The sequence below is a fragment of the Aegilops tauschii genome, chromosome 1, assembly GCF_002575655.3.
Source record: "Aegilops tauschii subsp. strangulata cultivar AL8/78 chromosome 1, Aet v6.0, whole genome shotgun sequence".
Classification (NCBI taxonomy): domain Eukaryota; kingdom Viridiplantae; phylum Streptophyta; class Magnoliopsida; order Poales; family Poaceae; genus Aegilops; species Aegilops tauschii.
The window spans coordinates 17,715,739-17,736,463 of NC_053035.3; positions in this window are offsets into that span (position 1 = coordinate 17,715,739).

Sequence of the window (20,725 nt, forward strand, 5' to 3'; positions counted from 1 at the left end):
GTTTAACCTATTCTGCAACTAAATGATGCTTAAAACCTATTATGTTTCATTTACGAATTTTTTGAATCCCCCCTCTTGCCCATCTGCTCCTCTCTCCGCCGCCGCCCCAATTTGATGTGGTTTCCTCACGCAGGTGGAAAAAAGGTACCTCGTCTCCACTCCATGCCGGTTGCTCGCCGGCCGATCGGCCGTCCATGCTGCCAAAGACCGCCGGCGTCAGCAGGGCCACCAACAACATCGAATTCTGCTTCTTCCTGTCCTGCGGCGTCCTCGTCCGGTACTGAAGGTACTCACTCGTTCACCTCTCCTTACTGCCCCCCAAATATCCACCCTTTTCTCCCTTGCACTTCTTTACATTATGACGAAATCCTCAGATGGGTTACTAAGACAAAACGGGTGCCATGAGAGGCGCGTTAACCTCACGGTTGGTTTCTTTGAGTGTCGTGGACAGCAATGGAATAAAACAGTTTTGTGTGTGCGTGTATGTGATCCTTTCTATATGAAGTACTTTGTGTTTCATTAGAATGTAGACGATAGTGAACATTTCCTTTCTACATACCATGAGCAAGTTATGCATGTGACGTTATGGTGTGGATGATGGTCAGTTTTGAATTCTTCGTTTTCAACATCATTGACTGTTGTGTATATACTAGCAGAGTGGCATGTGCAAAGCATGTCCATATATAGTCTATTTGGTCCAGTACATATCGTGAGCAAAATTTATGTGAAATACACAAGACCCTTGAAGTATGCAAGCTATCTAATTCTGACTCATGAAATTGATAATTTGTTTACATAGATATAGCAGAAAATGGTCAGGAAACATAATTTTTTTTCCGATGATGTAAAGTGCTAGTACTATATAGTTGCGAGAATTATATAGTGTGCACCGGTTAAGCCTTTTCAAAGGGGGAGCTTAGAAAGACCCAACCTTTATGGATATGGTGTATTTGCTCATGGGTGCACATGCATTCGGAGAAAACACTAGTGATGCTTTTGGAGAAAACAAAATTGATGTTTCATAGAAGCCATTTTTTAACAATATTTTTGGATTATTGCTTTTTCTTCTGCTCAGTCTGCCACCGTAATTTGATGCGGTTTCTTCACGCAGGTGGACAAGAACAGACTCCATGGCAGCTGCTCGCCGACCGACTGGCCGTCCATGGTGCAAAAGACCATCAGCATCAGTCTCCTCCTGCGACGCCAGCCTCCCACCGCCACTGAAGGTACTCATTCATGCCACTCTCCTTACCGCCCCCAAATGCTCATCCTTTTCTCTCTTGCACTTCTTTATATTATCATGAAATCTTCAAACGGGTTCCTAAGAAAAAACGAGCGAGGTGAGATATAGCTGTTGGAGAGGCTCGTTAACATCTGCGGTGGGTTTCTCTGGGTGCCATGCACAAGGTTAAGATTGAGTGTCAGCGCTTGTTGAAATCTGCAGTTTCCAATACCATTAATTGCATGTTGTATATATAAATATGTCTGATTTCCATCTCCATGTTATCACTTTCATGTAACATGTTTAGGAAAACCATAATTCACACTGCAAATGAATGTTCAGGAATTCCATAACTCACACTGCAAATGAATGTAGGCAGTATCTGTTTGAGTGCAAGCATGCCATGGTATTCAAACTGCTGTACAGTTGTATAGCTCTGCAGTTTTGATCTCCATGAGTCGGGTGTGTGTGTGTCGTCTGCAAATGCAAATGTGGTTGGTTAGTTCCCATCTAGCAGCAAAGAATGCTCTAATTAAGTTTGATATTGAGCAACAACCAATAATTGATCTGCAAGCACATACATTTGACAGAAGAACCACGGCCAAACTGTACTACTTCCTGGTGATGATCATTTCGTAGAAGAAGGCCTCAGCGTTGCTCTAGCTTTTCGGGTCTGATTTATCTTGTTAGCTTGTAATGTGAGTTTTTCATAGCTGCCTACCAGCGCCTCTGCATCTTGCTATGTTTTGTTTTCTTTGTTTGCTCGAGGTTTTAATACTGTGGCTATAGTCGTATAGTTGATGGCTTTGTAATTCAAAGTTGAGCCCTTCTTGCTTCTTCATTTTGAAAAACACTTTGTCAGCAATGATGCAAAGCATGAATTCCTCACCAGAAATTCATCAAATGATTTTGCGCGTAAAAATCATAGATATCTCTCGTGGCTTGTGGATTGGTGTTGTCATTCGGGGCAAAAACCACAATGGTGTGTACTTCGCTCCTATTGGCGCTCCATAGTGTTGTTTCCCTCGCTCGTCACAAAAGCTTGTTTTGGTGATGTTCATCTTCGGGTGTTTCTCCCTCATGCAGAGCCGGTGAACCTGTCGGGACATTTACATGATACGTTTTGAGGTGGGCTTTATCTAGCGACGAACTTCTCATCTACGAAATATTTACCATAATCGGTGGCCAACAAATGTTGTCGCACATACCATGTCATTAAAAAGAAGTTGGTCTAGCCTCCAGAAATTGAGACACTTGCCCGTTATTTGTTGTCCTAAAAAGAACATATACACTTGAGATGAAGTCAATCAGTGATGAACAAATTGCTCATTAGACATTAATTATTACTCTCTCCGTCTTATATTAATTGAGGCTTAACGAATGTATCCAGCTATAGGACCGAGGGAGTACTATAATTTGTCAAGTAAACACTGAGTGGCTCCGTGGTCTTTACATAGGCGAACGTCTGGTAGTTGTTGCACTTCATGTATGCGACCAGCGTGCCCTCGTCCCGGCGGCCGATCCGCACCATGGTGTTATCGGACTTGGATCTCTGCCTCCAACTCATTTCCAATTCATGGGCCGGGATATCCACCCAATTAATGGCCACAACAATCACAGTCAATTTTGTAGTCATCACTGCGTAATAGTTAGGCTTTTTAATTTGGATCGATCTACGGAGCGGCCGGCTGCTCGCTAGGCTTAGCGAGCGGCCGGCCTTAAATAGATTTTTTTAGTCTCTAATCTATAAAATGTAATAATTTGTCCCCTCTAATTGATATAAAAAATAATTTTAATCCATATATTAGAAAAAGTACATGTAACAGAAAAGTCTTACAAAAACATCCGTGTAGACAAGTGTAAACGCATTTAATTTAAGTTTTCAAATTTTTAAAAAGTCATAACTTTTAAACCGCACGTTGTAATTAAAATCCGTTTTCGCCGTTGGAATCCACACGGTGTGCTCTTCAAAACTGGTCCCATATGGGTATGTTTCGACAAACTTTTTAGTGTGCAATTTAGTCTCCGTTTGGTGCAACTGTTTAGCCATCGATGTGCAACTAGCTGACGGTCCATGTGCAACTTTTTCTCTAACTGTGGACATGCAGTTTTCACTAATGGCACCACCTCATACTACTTTCTAACAGTGAAATGTGCAATTTCGTCTGCTGCCCTGGCCAACTGCCTGATAGTCGCCGTGCGTGTGCAGCCCCCACAACCGCGTTTGAGGGACTATCCTATAAGAATGTGCCAACTCCACGGCCACGCATGTGCGACTATCCACGAGAGTGTGCAACTCCGCGGCCGGACGTGAGCACCTCCGAGAACATTTCATGTGTGACTATGCAGACGAGATTGTGCAACTCCACGGCCGCGCATGTGCGACTATGCACGAGACTGTGCAACTTCGTGGCCGGGCGTGAGCACCTCCCGCAGCAATTCATGTGCGAGTACGCGGATGAGATGGTGCAACTCTATGGCCATGCATGTGCGATTATGCCAACGAGAGTGTGCAACTCCGCGGCAATGCGTGAGCACCTCGTGCGGCAATTCATGTGTGACTATGTGGACTAGATTGTGCAACTTTATGGCCATGCATGTGCGACTATACCGACGAGAGTGTACAACACCGCGGCTGGGCGTGAGCACCTCCTACGGCAATTCATGTGCGACTATACGGACAAGATCGTGCAACTCTATGGCCATGCATGTGCGACTATGCCGACGAGGGTGTGCAACTCCGCGGCTCGGCATGAGCAACTCCCACGACAATTCATGTGTGACTATGCAGACGAGATTGTGCAACTCTGTGGCCATGCATGTGCGACTGTGCCAACAAGAGTGTGCAACTCCGTGGCCATGCGTGGGCACCTCTCACGGCAATTCATGTGTGACTATGCGGACGAGATTGTGCAACTCTATGGCCATGCATGTGCGACTATGACGACTGATTGTGCAACTCTGTGGCCATGCATGTGTGACTGTGCCGATGAGAGTGTGCAACTCCATGACCACACATGTGTAACTATGCCAACGAGAGTGTGCAACTCTGCGGCCGCGCGTGTGCGACTAGGCATGCAAGAGTGTGCAACTCTGAGGCCACGCATGTGTGACTATGCCAATGATAGTGTGCAACCCCATGGCCACGCATGCGCGACTATGCTGACGCGAGTGTGCAACTCCGTGGTCGTGCGTGTGCGAATATTTTACTATGTAGACAAGTGTGCAACTCCGCGGCCACGCATGTGTGGCTATGGCGATGAGAATGTGCAACTCCGCGGGCACGCATGTGCGCCTATGCCGACGAGAGTGTGCAACTCTGCAGCCGTGCGTGAGCACCTCCCTCACCGATGTGTATGTGATTAAGCGGGCGAGAGTGTGCAACTCCGTGGTCACGCATCTGCGACTATGATGATGAGAGTATGCAACTCTGCGGTTGTGTGTGAGTTCTTCCCGCAGCAGTGCTTGTGCGACTATGCGGACGAGACTGTGCAACCGCGCGGCCATGCATGTGCGACCAATTTGATGAGAGTGTGCAATTTCGCGGCCGTGCGTTTGCGACTATGCAGACAAGAGTGTGCCACTCCTCGGCCGTGCGTGAACACCTCCCGTAGTTGTGTCAGTGCGACTATGCATACGAAAGTGTGCAATTTTGTGGCCACGCATGCACGACTATGCCGACGAGAGTGTGCCACTCTGCGGCCATACGTGAGCACCTCCTGTAGCTGGGCGTGTGTGCGACTATGCGAACGAGAGTGTGTAACTCCGCGGACACACTGTACGACTATGCCGACAAGAGTGTGCAACTACATATGCTGCCCAGGCCAACTGTCTACTCAGCCATGTGCAACTTCGTCTACTGTCAGATCAACTTCTTCTCGGTCATTGTGCAAATTTGTCTGCTGGCCCGACCAACTTTGGTGCCCCTGATGAGCTATTATTATCTGCATGAGATGAGATGTAGACTTTGTTTTGGTTGGTAAACACACTTTCAGTAAAGAGGACATGTGAGCTGTGAATTGTAGGACACTAGTTAGTTGCTCAATTAGTTTCAGTTTCGAGATAATGAAAGCAGGGGAATGTAAACAAAAGAGAATGGCACACACAAGCAGGGTCAAATGCTTAAGTTTTTGCACCGAAGCACTCCTTGGCCTGTTCCTGGTGTTGTGCCAATTACAGATCGAACTAGCTGCAATCTCTTACCCTTTCTTTACATAAAACCGAGAAGAAAGAACAGGAGAACGCAATAAAGGACACATGAAAAATAAGAAGGAGGAAGGAGATCTCTGTTATCTGTCTGAATTCTTCAGAGCAAGGGAGGACGCAAGAACTCTAGGGAGTCCAGCGCTTCATCTGCACGGGATCTCGGTCTCGAAGGAGCAGAAGCAGTCGCACATGTTGGCGGCGACACCAGCAGAATCCTTCTTCCCGGGGGCAATGAGCCAAAAGATGCCTTGACTCGCAGGGGATCCGGACCGCGCCATCTTGCTAGAACTCACAACTCCTCCGGTTCCCGGAGCAGCTCCTCGAACGAGCAGTGACCCAGCTACTCGGTGGGGATCACGAACCGCCACATCCCCTGGCACATGTACACTGCAAAGGACCCCTTGGGCACGGCGCAGCCACCGCTCTTGCCCCTGCCGCCGCCCGGTGCCACGGCCAGCCAACAAGATCACACAATGAGTAATTCACAGCGATGGAGAATCACGGTGGGAGGTCGGCGACGGCGCTCTGGCATGGTCAAAGGCGGCGCGAGGGAGGAGGCGGGGTGTGCAGGCGGCGCACGGCACGCGGCGGCGGTGGTTACGGAGGAGGAAGGTCGTGGGGTGAGGGAGTGGACCGAGCGTGTGAGTTGGCTGTCTCATAGCGGCAACGAGGGCCGAACGATCCGCGTTGATAGAGTGGCTCACGTTCGGCCGCTGGTTTGTGAAACCATAATATCAAATTTATCTTGTGGTCCTAAATGTACCTCAGCCATAGTCTCATATTTTTCTTACTTGGAACATTTGGGTTGATCGCTGAAACAGGCAGCCGTGAGCCCTGCATACCATTGTTTATAAAGCATCCTGCTTCAGATGCTTAAGCGTCACTTAAGAGACAAGGCGTCCTGGCAGTGCCTTAGATATTTGCCTGCTTTAGGCGCTTAAGCGTCTCTTTAGGCGCTTAGGCGTCGCTTAAGCGTTAGAGCGGGTGGTGCTTGCTTTAGGTCGCTTTACCGCTTTATAAACCATGCTGCATACATGTCTCAAAATCGAACGCTGCACCCGGTTACACATGGGCTAGCTTTCCTTGGCTATTGTATGGTCTCACTTTATTTATAACCTTTTTCTATAGCGGCCTCACTGCTTTTCCTTTCTGCCAGTAACCAAACGAGAATACCTGTAACTTGGAACGCTGGATTATCAAATCAGATGATAGATATTTTTTCCACATTGTTTCATAGTTAATTCAATATGAGCCATTTTATTTAAAAGATCCAACGGTCAATATACTTCCCTACTGATACACTATATAGTAGTATAGTATATATGTGTCTATTTTCCATTTTCCATGTTATCAATTTCCTGTAATTTGTTATGGAAAACCATAACTCTCACTACAAATGTATGTAGTGGTTTGTTGCCATCAAGCCTATAAACCTTTGAATCCCGTGTAATTTCTCTGTAACTGTCCCGTATATATACGAGGAATTAATTCATTTGCATGTCCGCTGCATGAACCAGGATGGTTAGCTCGAAGTGATGTACATTTGTTCATTTTCTAGATGAACCAAAGGGAGCGTACTATTTTTATTTCCAACTTCATATAACTATTTAAACTGAGACTTACACTGTTTGTGAGCTATCCAGAACCTCATGATGAGGAACTTTAACATTGTTTACCACTAGAAAGAGTGGACTACAGTTAACCAAATCTCCATATTTTTGTTTATGCCTTGAGCAGTACTTTACATTTATTTAGGGGAGATAGATAAAGGATCCTTGGATGGTGGTTGTTTGTTTGGTGAGAATAAACAGCCAGTCTTTACTTATTTATATAGGACCTTGTTTGTTAAGGCTGAACCTTATATATTCTGCCTCTCATACTATGCTGAATTTCCATATTATCGCCCTGCTCTTCAGTCCCCGCTCTGCTCCTACTCTCACACCGTGGATTCATGTCTCACGTGATTTTGTTTTTGATTCCTCCTAGGGACGACCTGTAGCTTGCGCAGCTGATGGGCTGCTCCTCCGTGACGAAGGTGGCCGCCCAAGAGCAACCCTGCCTACCCTCCGTCTGGATGTGGTTCTGCTTGGGTGATGATGCGGCCGTGCGATTCCGTGTGAGGAGAGGGTTCGGCTGCTCCATGCCCAAGGTCTCCTCCCCCTCTCTCGCGCATCTGCTCCTCTCTGTGCCGCCGCCTGATTTGATGTGGTTTCCTCACGCAGGTGGACAAGAAGAGACCTCGTCTCCACTCCATGGGTGTTGCTTGCCTGCCATCCATGGTGGAAAACACCACCGGCGTCAACAGTGCCTCCAACAACGGCGACTTCCGCTTCTTATAGTCCCGCGACGTCACCCTTCTGCCTCCCACCGCCACTGAAGGTACTCACACGCGCCCCTCTCCTTCAGCACCCAAATGCCCACCCTTACCCCCTGCTCACTTCTTCGCATTATATATGATGAAATCCTCAAATGGGCTTCTAAGAAAAATCGAGCGAGATGAGAGGCTCGTTAACCTCTACGGTTGGTATCTTTGAGTGTCGTGGACAGTAATAGAATCAAACAGTTTTGGGTGTGCCCGCATGCGATCCTTTATATATGAAGTACTTTGTGTTTCATCAGAATGTAAATGATAGTGAACATTTGTTTTGTACTTACCATGAGCAACTTATGCATGTGATGTTATTGTGGGGAGGATGGTCAGATTTTCTCTCCTACCGTTTGATAGAATCCTGAAATTAACTGGTCATTGTTATGGCGTCTTCATTTTTTTAGTAGCGTGTACGCTTTACTTTTGGTATGACGCAGAAGAACCATCAGTTGGCGGTTTTGCAAACCCTGGCTTTCTCTGGAGGGTGGTTTAAAATCTTGGTTCACTTTCTCACTGTCAAAATTCTTTGGCTATCACAAGTTTCAAGTTTGTAAGCATATTATGAGAGATATGCCTATAGGTGTGGATGGTAGAATTGATAGTAATGAGCTGTTGGAGAGGCTCACGCTGGACTTCCTACAAGGTTATGTAGTAGTGTGAGCAGTTGTTGAATTCTTCAGTTTCCAACACCATTGACCTTTGTGTATATACTAGTTCAATGGCACGTGCAAATCATGTCCATAGTCTATTTCCTCCGGTACATATCATCAACAAAATTTATGTGAAATAGGCAAGACCCTTGAAGCATGCGAACTATCTAATTATGACTCCTGAAATTGATAATTTGTTTACATCGATCTACCAGAAAATCGTCAGAAAACATTTTTTTCCAATGACGCAAGGTGCTGGTACTATATAGTGCTCACCGATCGTGCCTTTTCAGAAGGTGAAACTCAGAAAAACTCAACCATTGTGTATATGGTGTCTTTGCTCCTGGGTGCACATGCATTCAGAGAAAACACTAGTGATGCCCTTGGAGAAAAGAAAATTGATGTTTCATAGAAGCTATTGTTTAAAAATATTTTTGGAGTATTGATTTTTCTTCTGCTCAGTCTGCCGCCCTGATTTGATGTGGTTTCTTCACGCAGGTGGACAAGACCAGACCTTGTCTCCACTCCTTGGCGGCTGCTCGCCGGCTGACCGGCTGTCCATCGTGCCAACGACCATCAGCATCAGCGTCTTCCCGCGACGCCAGCCCCCCACCGCCACTGAAGGTACTCACACATGCCCCACTCCTTACCGCCCCTCAAATGCCCATCCTTTTCTCTGTTGCACTTCTCTACATTATAATGAAATCCTCAAACGGGTTCCTAAGGAAAAAAGAACGAGGTGAGGTATAGCTGTTGGAGAGGCTCGATAACATCTGCGGTAGGTTTCTGTGAGTGCCGTGCACAAGGTTAAGGAGTGTGAGTGCTTGTTGAAATCTGCAGTTTACAATACCATTAATTGCCTTTCCGTTCTCCATGTTATAAGTTTCATGTAATATGTTCAGGAAAACCATAATTCACGCTGCAAATGAATGTTCAGGAAAACCATAACTCACACTGCAAATGAATGTAGGTAGTATCTGTTTGAGTGCAAGCATGCCTTGGTATTCAAACTGCTTTACAGTTGTATAGCTCTGCCGTTTTGATAACCATGAGTCAAGCGTGTGTGTCTCCTCTGCAAATGCAAATGATGTTGGTTGGTTGGCAGCCAATAATGCTCTAATTAAGTTGCATATATTGAGGAACAACCAATAGTTGATCTGCAAGCACATACACATGACGGAAGAACCACGGCCAAACAGTACTACATAAAATAATCAATCGCTTCTTCAAAAACTAGGTGTTCTTTTTTACTTATAAAATTTCAACTCTTTAATGCCTAGTTTGCACCAAGTGAAAACTTGAATATCCATTGATGATGTCATTTTTTATTGAGCAGTGTGACGCCAATCGGCCGTCCATGCTGCCAAAGACCGCCGGCGTCAGCAGGGCCACCAACAACATCGAATTCTGCTTCTTCCTGTCCTGCGGCGTCCTCGTCAGGTACTGAAGGTACTCACTCGTTCACCTCTCCTTACTGCCCCAAATATCCACCCTTTTATCCCTTGCACTTCTTTACATTATCACGAAATCCTCAAATGGGTTACTAAGACAAAACGGGTGCGATGAGAGGCTCGTTAACCTCATGGTTGGTTTCTTTGAGTGCCGTGGACAGTAATGGAATCAAACAGTTTTGTGTGTGTGTGTATGTGATCCTTTCTATATGAAGTACTTTGTGTTTCATTAGAATGTAGACGATAGTGAACATTTGCTTTCTACTTACCACGAGCAAGTTATGCATGTGACGTTATGGTGTGGACGATGGTCAGTTTTGAATTCTTCGGTTTCCAACATCATTGACTGTTGTGTATATACTAGCAGAGTGACATGTGCAAAGCATGTCTATAATCTATTTGGTCCAGTACATATCATGAACAAAATTTATGTGAAATACGCAAGACCCTTGAAGTATGCAAGCTATCTAATTCTGACTCATGAAATTGATAATTTGTTTACATAGATATAGCAGAAAATGGTCAGGAAACATAATTTTTTTCCGATGATGTAAAGTGCTAGTACTATATAGTTGCGAGAATTATATAGTGCGCACCGGTTAAGCCTTTGAAAAAGGGGGAGCTTCGAAAAACTCAACCTTTATGGATATGGTGTATTTGCTCCTGGGTGCACATGCATTCGGAGAAAACACTAGTGATGCTTTTGGAGAAAACAAAATTGATGTTTCATAGAAGCCATTGTTTAAAAATATTTATGGATTATTGCTTTTTCTTCTGCCCAGTCTGCCGCCATAATTTGATGCGGTTTCTTCACGCATGTGGACAAGAACAGGCTTCATGGCGGCTGCTCGCCGGCCGACTGGCCGTCCATGGTGCAAAAGACCATCAGCATCAGCGTCCTCCTGCGACACCAGCCTCCCACCGCCACTGAAGGTACTCATTCATGCCACTCTCCCTACCGCCCCCAAATGCTCATCCTTTTCTCTCTTGCACTTCTTTACATTATCATGAAATCCTCAAACGGGTTCCTAAGAAAAAACGAGCGAGGTGAGATATAGCTGTTGGAGAGGCTCGTTAACATCTGCGGTGGGTTTCTCTGGGTGCCATGCGCAAGGTTAAGATTGAGTGTCAGCGCTTGTTGAAATTTGCAGTTTCCAATACCATTAATTGCATGTTGCATATATAAATATGTCTCCTTTCCATCTCCATGTTTTCAGTTTCATGTAATATGTTTAGGAAAACCATAATTCACACTGCAAACGAATTTTCAGGAATTCCATAACTCACACTGCAAATGAATGTAGGCAGTATCTGTTTGAGTGCAAGCATGCCTTGCTATTCAAACAGTTGTACAGTTGTATAGCTCTGCAGTTTTGATCACCATGAGTCGGGTGTCTGTGTGTCGTCTGCAAATGCAAATGCGGTTGGTTGGTTCCCATCTAGCAGCAAAGAATGCTCTAATAAAGTTTCATATTGAGCAACAACCAATAATTGATCTGCAAGAACCACGGCCAAAGAGTACTACTTCAAATGTTCAATTACTTCTTCAAAAGTCATGTGTTCTTTTTTAATTTTTAAAATATCAACTCTTTAATGGCTATCCTTTCCACCAAGTGAAAAATTGAATATCCACTGATGATGACATTTTTTTTGACTGAGCAGCATGACGCCAATGTCGTTTACATGCTGGTGGCCGAGCTGCTATGGGCATTGCGGCCGGACAAAGCCCGCCGGAAGCTAAAGCGCCACCTCGCCGCCTTCCGGTGCATCCTGCTTGAAGTCGACGCCAAGAGCTCAACAAACCCGTCCATCCACCCCTCGATGGCGGACCTCAAGACACTGCCTACCAGGCTGATGACGTCCTTGATGACTTCCATACGAGCTTTCGTGCCGCCGCCCAGATCTGCCGCCCCTTCACCACACGCAAGGTTCGCCCTTGTCCTAGGTTCCCTTGCCACTCCGTCTGCCTCTGTAAATTCCCATACACTACAATTATATACACGTTGAGCTACTAAACCTTATTACAGGCAGCAAAATAGAGGTTAACTAATCTGACAAGTTTGAACAAGCACTTCAAGTATTTATTTGTTGCACACGTTCTCATTCAGGCTAGCTCTGTTTTTAGTTTATGTTTTATTAAGAAACAGAGCCTTTTAAATTCAATTCATTTGTTTTCAATTGGAAATGGAAGCCTTTTAAGTTTAGTTTTATTTGGATTCATGTTAGGTGCAGAACTACTATTTTTGTGAGCTCCAGTTTATGCGCTGTTTTTAGGGCCCGTAAATGCCTATCCACTACATATACACTGTATATAAGGAAATACATATTCTCCTGTACAATCATGTTTCATTAGTCGGTAAACTTGATGAGCTACCAGACCTCAATGGCTTTGCTGATTATCTCATTTACATAAGAACACAATAGCAGGACAATCTTGCTTGACAGAATACGCCACCGCAGTTGGCACTCCCTCCATTCCAAAAACATGACACTTTTTTTGGAACGGAGGAAGTATCTTTTTCTATTCAACCAACCTGCTCTTCAGTTTATCCCGGTTTAACCTATTCTGCAACTAAATGATGCTTAAAACTTACTATGTTTCATTTACGAATTTGTCGAATCCCCCCTCTTGCCCATCTGCTCCTCTCTCCGCCGCCGCCCCAATTTGATGCGGTTTCCTCACGCAGGTGGACAAAAGGGACCTCTTCTCCACTCCATGGCGGTTGCTCGCTGGCCGATCGGCCGTCCATGCTGCCAAAGACCGCCGGCATCAACAGTGCCACCAACAACATCGAATTCTGCTTCTTCCTATCTTGCGGCGTCCTCGTCCGGTACTGAAGGTACTCACTCGTTCACCTCTCCTTACTGCCCCCCAAATATCCACCCTTTTCTCCCTTGCACTTCCTTACATTATGACGAAATCCTCAAATGGGTTACTAAGACAAAACGGGTGCAATGAGAGGCTCGTTAACCTCACGGTTGGTTTCTTTGAGTGTCGTGGACAGTAATGGAATCAAACAGTTATGTGTGTGCGTGTATGCGATCCTTTCTATATGAAGTACTTTGTGTTTCATTTGATTGTAGACGATAGTGAACATTTGCTTTCTACTTACCATGAGCAAGTTATGCATGTGACGTTATGGTGTGGACGATGGTCAGTTTTGAATTCTTCGGTTTCCAAAATCATTGACTGTTGTGTATATACTAGCAGAGTGGCATGTGCAAAGCATGTCCATAGTCTATTTGGTCCAGTACATATCATGAACACAATTTATGTGAAATACGCAAGACCCTTGAAGTATGCAAGCTATCTAATTCTCAGTCATGAAATTGATAAATTTTTTACATAGATATAGCAGAAAATGGTCAGGAAACATAATTTTTTTCCGATGATGTAAAGTGCTAGTACTATATAGTTGCAAGAATTATATAGTGCGCACCGGTTAAGCCTTTTAACAAGGGGGAGCTTAGAAAAACTCAACCTTTATGGATATGGTATATTTCCACCTGGGCGCACATGCATTCGGAGAAAACACTAGTGATGCTTTTGGAGAAAACAAAATTGATGTTTCATAGAAGCCATTGTTTAAAAGTATTTTTGGATTATTGCTTTTTCTTCTGCTCAGTCTGCCGCCATAATTTGATGCGGTTTCTTCACGCGGGTGGACAAGAACAGGCTCTATGGCGGCTGCTCACCGGCCGACTGGCCGTCCATGGTGCAAAAGACCATCAGCATCAGCATCCTCCTGCGACACCAGTCTCCCACCGCCACTGAAGGTACTCATTCATGCCACTCTCCTTACCGCCCCCAAATGCTCATCCTTTTCTCTCTTGCACTTCTTTACATTATCATGAAATCCTCAAACGGGTTCCTAAGAAAAAACGAGCGAGGTGAGATATAGCTGTTGGAGAGGCTCGTTAACATCTGCGGTGGGTTTCTCTGGGTGCCATGCGCAAGGTTAAGATTGAGTGTCAGCGCTTGTTGACATTTGCAGTTTCCAATACCATTAATTGCATGTTGTATATATAAATATGTCTCCTTTCCATCTCCATGTTTTCAGTTTCATGTAATGTGTTTAGGAAAACCATAATTCACACTGCAAATGAATGTTCAGGAATTCCATAACTCACACTGCAAATGAATGTAGGCAGTATCTGTTTGAGTGCAAGCATGCCTTGGTATTCAAACTGATGTACAGTTGTATAGCTCTGCAGTTTTGATCACCACGAGTCGGGTGTCTGTGTGTCGTCTGCAAATGCAAATGCGGTTGGTTGGTTCCCATCTAGCAGGAAAGAATGCTCTAATTAAGTTTCATATTGAGCAACAACCAATAATTGATCTGCAAGCACATACATTTGACAGAAGAACCACGGCCAAACAGTACTACTTCAAATGTTCAATTACTTCTTCGAAAGTCATGTGTTCTTTTTTACTTTTTAAAATTTCAACTGTTTAATGGCTATTCTTTGCACCAAGGGAAAAATTGAATATCCACTGATGATGACATTTTTTTTGACTGAGCAGCGTGACGCCAATGTCGTTGACATGCTGGTGGCCGAGCTGCTATGGGCATTGCGGCCGGACAAAGCCCGCCGGAAGCTGAAGCGCCACCTCGCCGCCGTCCGGTTCATCCTGCTTGAATTCGACGCCAAGAGCTGAACCAACCCGGCCATCCACCCCTCGATGGCGGACCTCAAGACACTGCCTACCAGGCTGATGACGTCCTTGATGACTTCCATACGAGCTTTCGTGCCGCCGCCCAGATCTGCCGCCCCTTCACGACACGCAAGGTTCGCCCTTGTCCTAGGTTCCCTTGCCACTCCGTCTACCTCTGTAAATTCCCATGCAGTACAAATATATACACGATGAACTACTAAACCTTATTACAGACAGCAAAATAGAGGTTAACTAGTCTGACAAGTTTGAACAAGCACTTCAAATATTTATTTGTTGCACACATTCTCATTCAGGCTAGCTCTATTTTTAGTTTATGTTTTATTTAGAAACAGAGCCTTTTAAATTCAGTTCATTTGTTTACAATTGGAAATGGAAGCCTTTTAAGTTTAGTTTGATTTGGATTCATGTTAGGTGCTGAACTACAATTTTTGTGAGCTCCTGTTTATGCCCTGTTTTCGGAGCCCTTAAATTCCTATCCACTACATATACACTGTATATAAGTAAATACGTATTCTCCTATACAATCGTGTTTCATTAGTCGGTAAACTTGATGAGCTATCAGACCTCAATGGCTTTGCCGATGATTTCATTTACATAAGAACACAATAGCAGCACGATCTTGCTTGACAGAATACGCCACCGCAGTTGGTACTCCCTCCATTCCAAAAACATGACACTTTCTTTGGAACGAAGGAAGTATCTTTTTCTATTCAACCAGCCTGCTCTTCAGATTATCCCGGTTTAACCTATTCTGCAACTAAATGATCCTTAAAACTTACTATGTTTCATTTACGAATTTGTCGAATCCCCCCTCTTGCCCATCTGCTCCTCTCTCCGCCGCCGCCCCAATTTGATGCGGTTTCCTCACGCAGGTGGACAAAAGGGACCTCGTCTCCACTCCATGGCGGTTGCTCGCCGGCCGATCGGCCGTCCATGCTGCCAAAGACCGCCGGCGTCAGCAGGGCCACAACCAACATCGAATTCTGCTTCTTCCTGTCCTGCGGCGTCCTCGTCCGGTACAGAAGGTACTCACTCGTTCACCTCTCCTTACTGCCCCCCAAATATCCACCCTTTCCTCCCTTGCACTTCTTTACATTATGATGAAATCCTCAAATGGGTTACTAAGACAAAACGGGTCCGATGAGAGGCTCGTTAACCTCACGGTTCGTTTCTTTGAGTGCCATGGACAGTAATGGAATCAAACAATTTTGTGTGTGCGTGTATGTGATCCATTCTATATGAAGTACTTTGTGTTTCATGAGAATGTAGACGATAGTGAACATTTGCTTTCTACTTACCATGAGCAAGTTATGCATGTGACGTTATGGTGTGGACGATGGTCAGTTTTAAATTCTTCGGTTTCCAACATCATTGACTGTTGTGTATATACTAGCAGAGTGGCATGTGCAAAGCATGTCCATAGTCTATTTGGTCCAGTACATATCATGAACAAAATTTATGTTTAATATGCAAGACCCTTGAAGTATGCAAGCTATCTAATTCTGACTCATGAAATTGATAATTTGTTTACATAGATCTAGCAGAAAATAGTCAGTAAACATAATTTTTTTTTCCGATGATGTAAAGTGCTAGTACTATATAGTTGCGAGAATTATATAGTGCGCACCGGTTAAGCCTTTTCAAAAGAGGGAGCTTAGAAAAACTCAACCTTTATGGATATGGTGTATTTGCTCCTGGGCGCACATGCATTCGGAGAAAACACTAGTGATGCTTTCGGAGAAAACAAAATTGATGTTTCATAGAAGCATTGTTTAAAAATATTTTTGGATTATTGCTTTTTCTTCTGCTCAGTCTGCCGCCATAATTTGATGCGGTTTCTTCACGCAGGTGGACAAGAACAGACTCCATGGCGGCTGCTCGCCGGCAGACTGGCCGTCCATGGTGCAAAAGACCATCAGCATCAGAATCCTCCTGCGACGCCAGCCTCCCACCGCCACTGAAGGTACTCAATCATGCCACTCTCCTTACCGCCCCCAAATGCTCATCCTTTTCTCGATTGTACTTCTTTACATTATCATGAAATTCTCAAACGGGTTCCTAAGAAAAAACGAGCGAGGTGAGATATAGCTGTTGGAGAGGCTCGTTAACATCTGCGGTGTGTTTCTCTGGGTGCCATGCACAAGGTTAAGATTGAGTGTCAGCGCTTGTTGAAATTTGCAGTTTCCAATACCATTAATTGCATGTTGTATATATAAATATGTCTCCTTTCCATCTCCATGTTATCAGTTTCATGTAACATGTTTAGGAAAACAATAATTCACACTGCAAATGAATGTTCTGGAATTCCATAACTCACACTGCAAATGAAGCATGCCTTGGTATTCAAACTGCTGCACAGTTGTATAGCTTTGCAGTTTTGATCACCATGAGTCGGGTGTGTGTGTGTCGTCTGCAAATGCAAATGCGGTTGGTTGGTTCCCATCTAGAAGCAAAGAATGCTCTAATTAAGTTTCGTATTGAGCAACAACCAATAATTGATCTGCAAGCACATACATTTGACAGAAGAACCACAGCCAAACAGTACTACTTCAAATGTTCAATTACTTCTTCCAAAGTGATGTGTTATTTTTTTACTTTTTAAAATTTCAACTCATTAATGGCTATCCTTTGCACCAAGTGAAAAATTGAATATCCACTGATGATGACATTTTTTTTACTGAGCAGCGTGACGCCAAGGTCGTTGACATGCTGGTGGCCGAGCTGCTATGGGCATTGCGGCTGGACAAAGCCCGCCGGAAGCTGAAGCGCCACCTCGCCGCTGTCCGGTGCATCCTGGTTGAAGTCGACGCCAAGAGCTGAACCAACCCGGCCATCCGCCCCTGGATGGCGGGCCTCAAGACACTGCCTACCAGGCTGATGACGTCCTTGATGACTTCCATATGAGCTTTCGTGCCGCCGCCCAGATCTGCCGCCCCTTCACCACACTCAAGGTTGCGTGTCACAGCCCTAGAGTATTGCTTGTAATTAGTTGCATTTGCATCCATGCATCATGTTTGAGTTTAAATGAATTTGAAATGGGGATGCTCAAGCCCTAGTACATGATGAAATTTAACTAGGTTCAAATTCAAATATTTCCAATGAACCAAAATGCCCTCCAGAAAAGTTCATGATTTTTGATAAGGTGAAAACCTCGGCCAAAAAGTATGAACATATTTCTAGGACATTCTGGATTTTTGAATTAACTCATATTGTATTTGAATTGGGGCTTTTAAATTCTATAATTATTTTAAATGCTCCAATAATTCTGAAATAATTGAGGGCTGTTGGGAATAATCCAGTATGTGCCCACAATTTATTTCAGGATTTTATAAAGTGGTTTAGTATTTTACTAAATCCAAAATAAACAAAGACAGAAAATAGAAAACATAAATAAAAGGAGAGAGAGAGAGAGAGGTTACATGTGGCTTACCTAGTGCCACTTGGCCCAGCGCTGGCAGGCCCAACCCACTGGCCTCCCCCTGTCGTCTTCCTCCCCTGCCAGGAGAACGAAGGCGCGTGCTCTCCGCGCGCGTCCACACACGAGGCCACCTCCTGCTTCCCGCCGCTTCCCCGACGCGGCTGTGAACGCCACGCACTCCCCCTCGACCCTCTCGACCTCTCCCTCGTCCTCACCTCCCCTCTGTCTCTCTCCCCCGCTCCCCTCGCTCGCATCCAAGAGAGCCGACAAGAACCACCATGACCACCGCTGTCCCCCTGCCCCGTGGACATGCCGCCGAGCTACTTCGTCTCTCCTTCAACCTCTCCATCGGCTCGCGCAAGCCCGGACGCTCCACAGCGTCGACTACGCCGTCGTCTTCAAGCTCGGACGCCGGATATCGCGATCACCACCCCGCGGATTACAGAGCCTCCCCCGAGCCACCGAGCCCTCCATACGATGCGATGTGAGGTGCCGGTCCTTCCCCCCTAACCCCGCTGCTCCTCTCGCTCTCTAGCCGCGATTTCTACCGTGGCCATATCCAGCCGCCGCTCGGGCCCGTCGTCGGTGTTGCTCTGGTGACCATTTGGTCATGCCAGTGTGTCCAAATGGCATGTGGGCATGCGTAGGTATCATGGGTGTAGAGAACCGCTCGTTTTGCACACCGTAGCGACGAATCCGTCATCACCCGAGCTCCGGCCGCCGCCCAAACGCTCGCCGGCGTCGTTCCCGGCCACCGCGCGCTCAACCACCTGCACTGTTGGACGCGGCACTCTTCCAGCTGGCCGTAGGATCAAGCCACGCGCCCAGCTGACGCCTGTGGCACCGTTCCGAGTGCCTCCGCCGCTCTGTTTGGTCGCCGGCGACTAACCCCGGCGGCCGCTGACGTGGCACCATCATTAGGGCCTAAGCACCCTACTGATTACCCCTGGAGTCAATGACAACCAGGCCCCACCGCCTAACTAACCGGCTAACTAAAATAGATTAGGTTAGTCTAAATTATCTGTTTAGATTAGTGCTAACCCTGTGGACCCCACGTGTCAGCTTAGACTTTGGCCAAGTCATCGTTGACCGATCCCACTTGCCATCCACCCAAACCTGCCTGAGACACTGACGTATGGGTCCCACTGGTCAGGTTTGACCTGGACCGTCTCTGTTGACCGCTGATGTCAAAGTGACGCAATGCTGATGCAGTAATGTATTTTCTGGGTTCATTCTTATTTGGGAAATTCCAGAAAATGTCAAAACTTCTAAAATTCATAGAAATTCAACCATAGCTCAGATTGAAATAAGTTATATATGAAAAATGATCAGAAAAATCCAATCTATCCATCTGTACTGGTTTCATGCATGTTTAAGTAACTAACCTTGCTGTTTAGTTCAAACATGATAAGGCACTATTTAAATTCATAATTTGAACTTGGGGTTGAACCTTTGGTTCAAAATGACCCAAACCCTTCTGGTTTTAGTTGCATTAGTTCAAAATACAGCATATTGACATGTCATGATCATGCATCATATTGTGCATTGCATTGATTGTGTTTTCCTTCTCTATTGCTGGTATTTGTCCCCTCTCAATAGACGTGGTTCCGAAGATGAGTTCGATGACACCGATGAAGAGATATACTATCTTCAGAAGTGCCAGGCAAGCAAAACCCCCTTGTTCATTCCGATACAATCCCACTCTCTCGCTCCTGCTCTCTTTTACTGCATTAGGACAACAACGATTCAACTGTTATATGCTGCGGTAGTTGAGCCCCTTTCCTCTGCAAGACCTGTCATTGCCCCAGTAAATAGATGAAACCCACTAGCATGAGTAGGAGTTGTTTGAGCCCTGACGTGCCTACTCATTCATGCTTGTTGTCATGCCTGCTACTGCTTAGAGTTGAGTCAGGTCTGATTCATCGGGGATGAATTGGAGGTGTGTGAACATGTCCTATTGTTGAGAGCTAAGTGTGTGAACACGGTTTGGTAAAGGTATCGATGAGAGGCCATGTAGGAGTACATGGTGGGTTGTTTCATTGAAGTCGTCCTTAGGAACTGAGTTCCGTGTTTGTGATCCATGAACAGCTACTACCGCGCATTGGGCCCGAAACCAATGGACCCTCTCGACTTATTAACTGCCCTTGCCCTCTATCCAGGAGTTGCAACAAGTTTCTGCTGTTTGCAGGATATGTGTTGGAGGCCGTGCGTAGCGCTGACCCTAGGGGTGGGCTATGATGCGGTAGATACACCGTGGCCCGTTTGGTGTCTCGGGAACCCTGCACACATCGTTTGGGGCTGTGAGCGAAACCCCGGCCGGATCTCCTCGCGGATGGAACCCGAATAGGCGATAAACCTGGACTAGAGACTTCTGTGGTTAGTCAGGTCGTGGCCGACTCCCTCTCCAGGCTTCCGCTTGAAGGTTGCCGAGATACACGACGTGTACATGGTGGTAAGTGGCGAGAGCGTGTGTGAAGAAGTACACCCCTGCAGGGTTATAAATGATCTATTCGAATAGCCGTGTCCGCGGTAAAGGACTTCTGGGTTGCCTATACAGTACATAGACAAGTGAAAGTGGATACTCTAAAATGCGTAGCATAAGCGTGAGTGCTATGGATGGAGTTCTCGTAGGGAGACGGGAGCGGATCCATAGTGGTGTATTGGTATGGTGAATATGTGGACTCGTGTGCGCCACCTCAAAAGAGTTATCTGCAGTCGTAGTTCAGGATAGC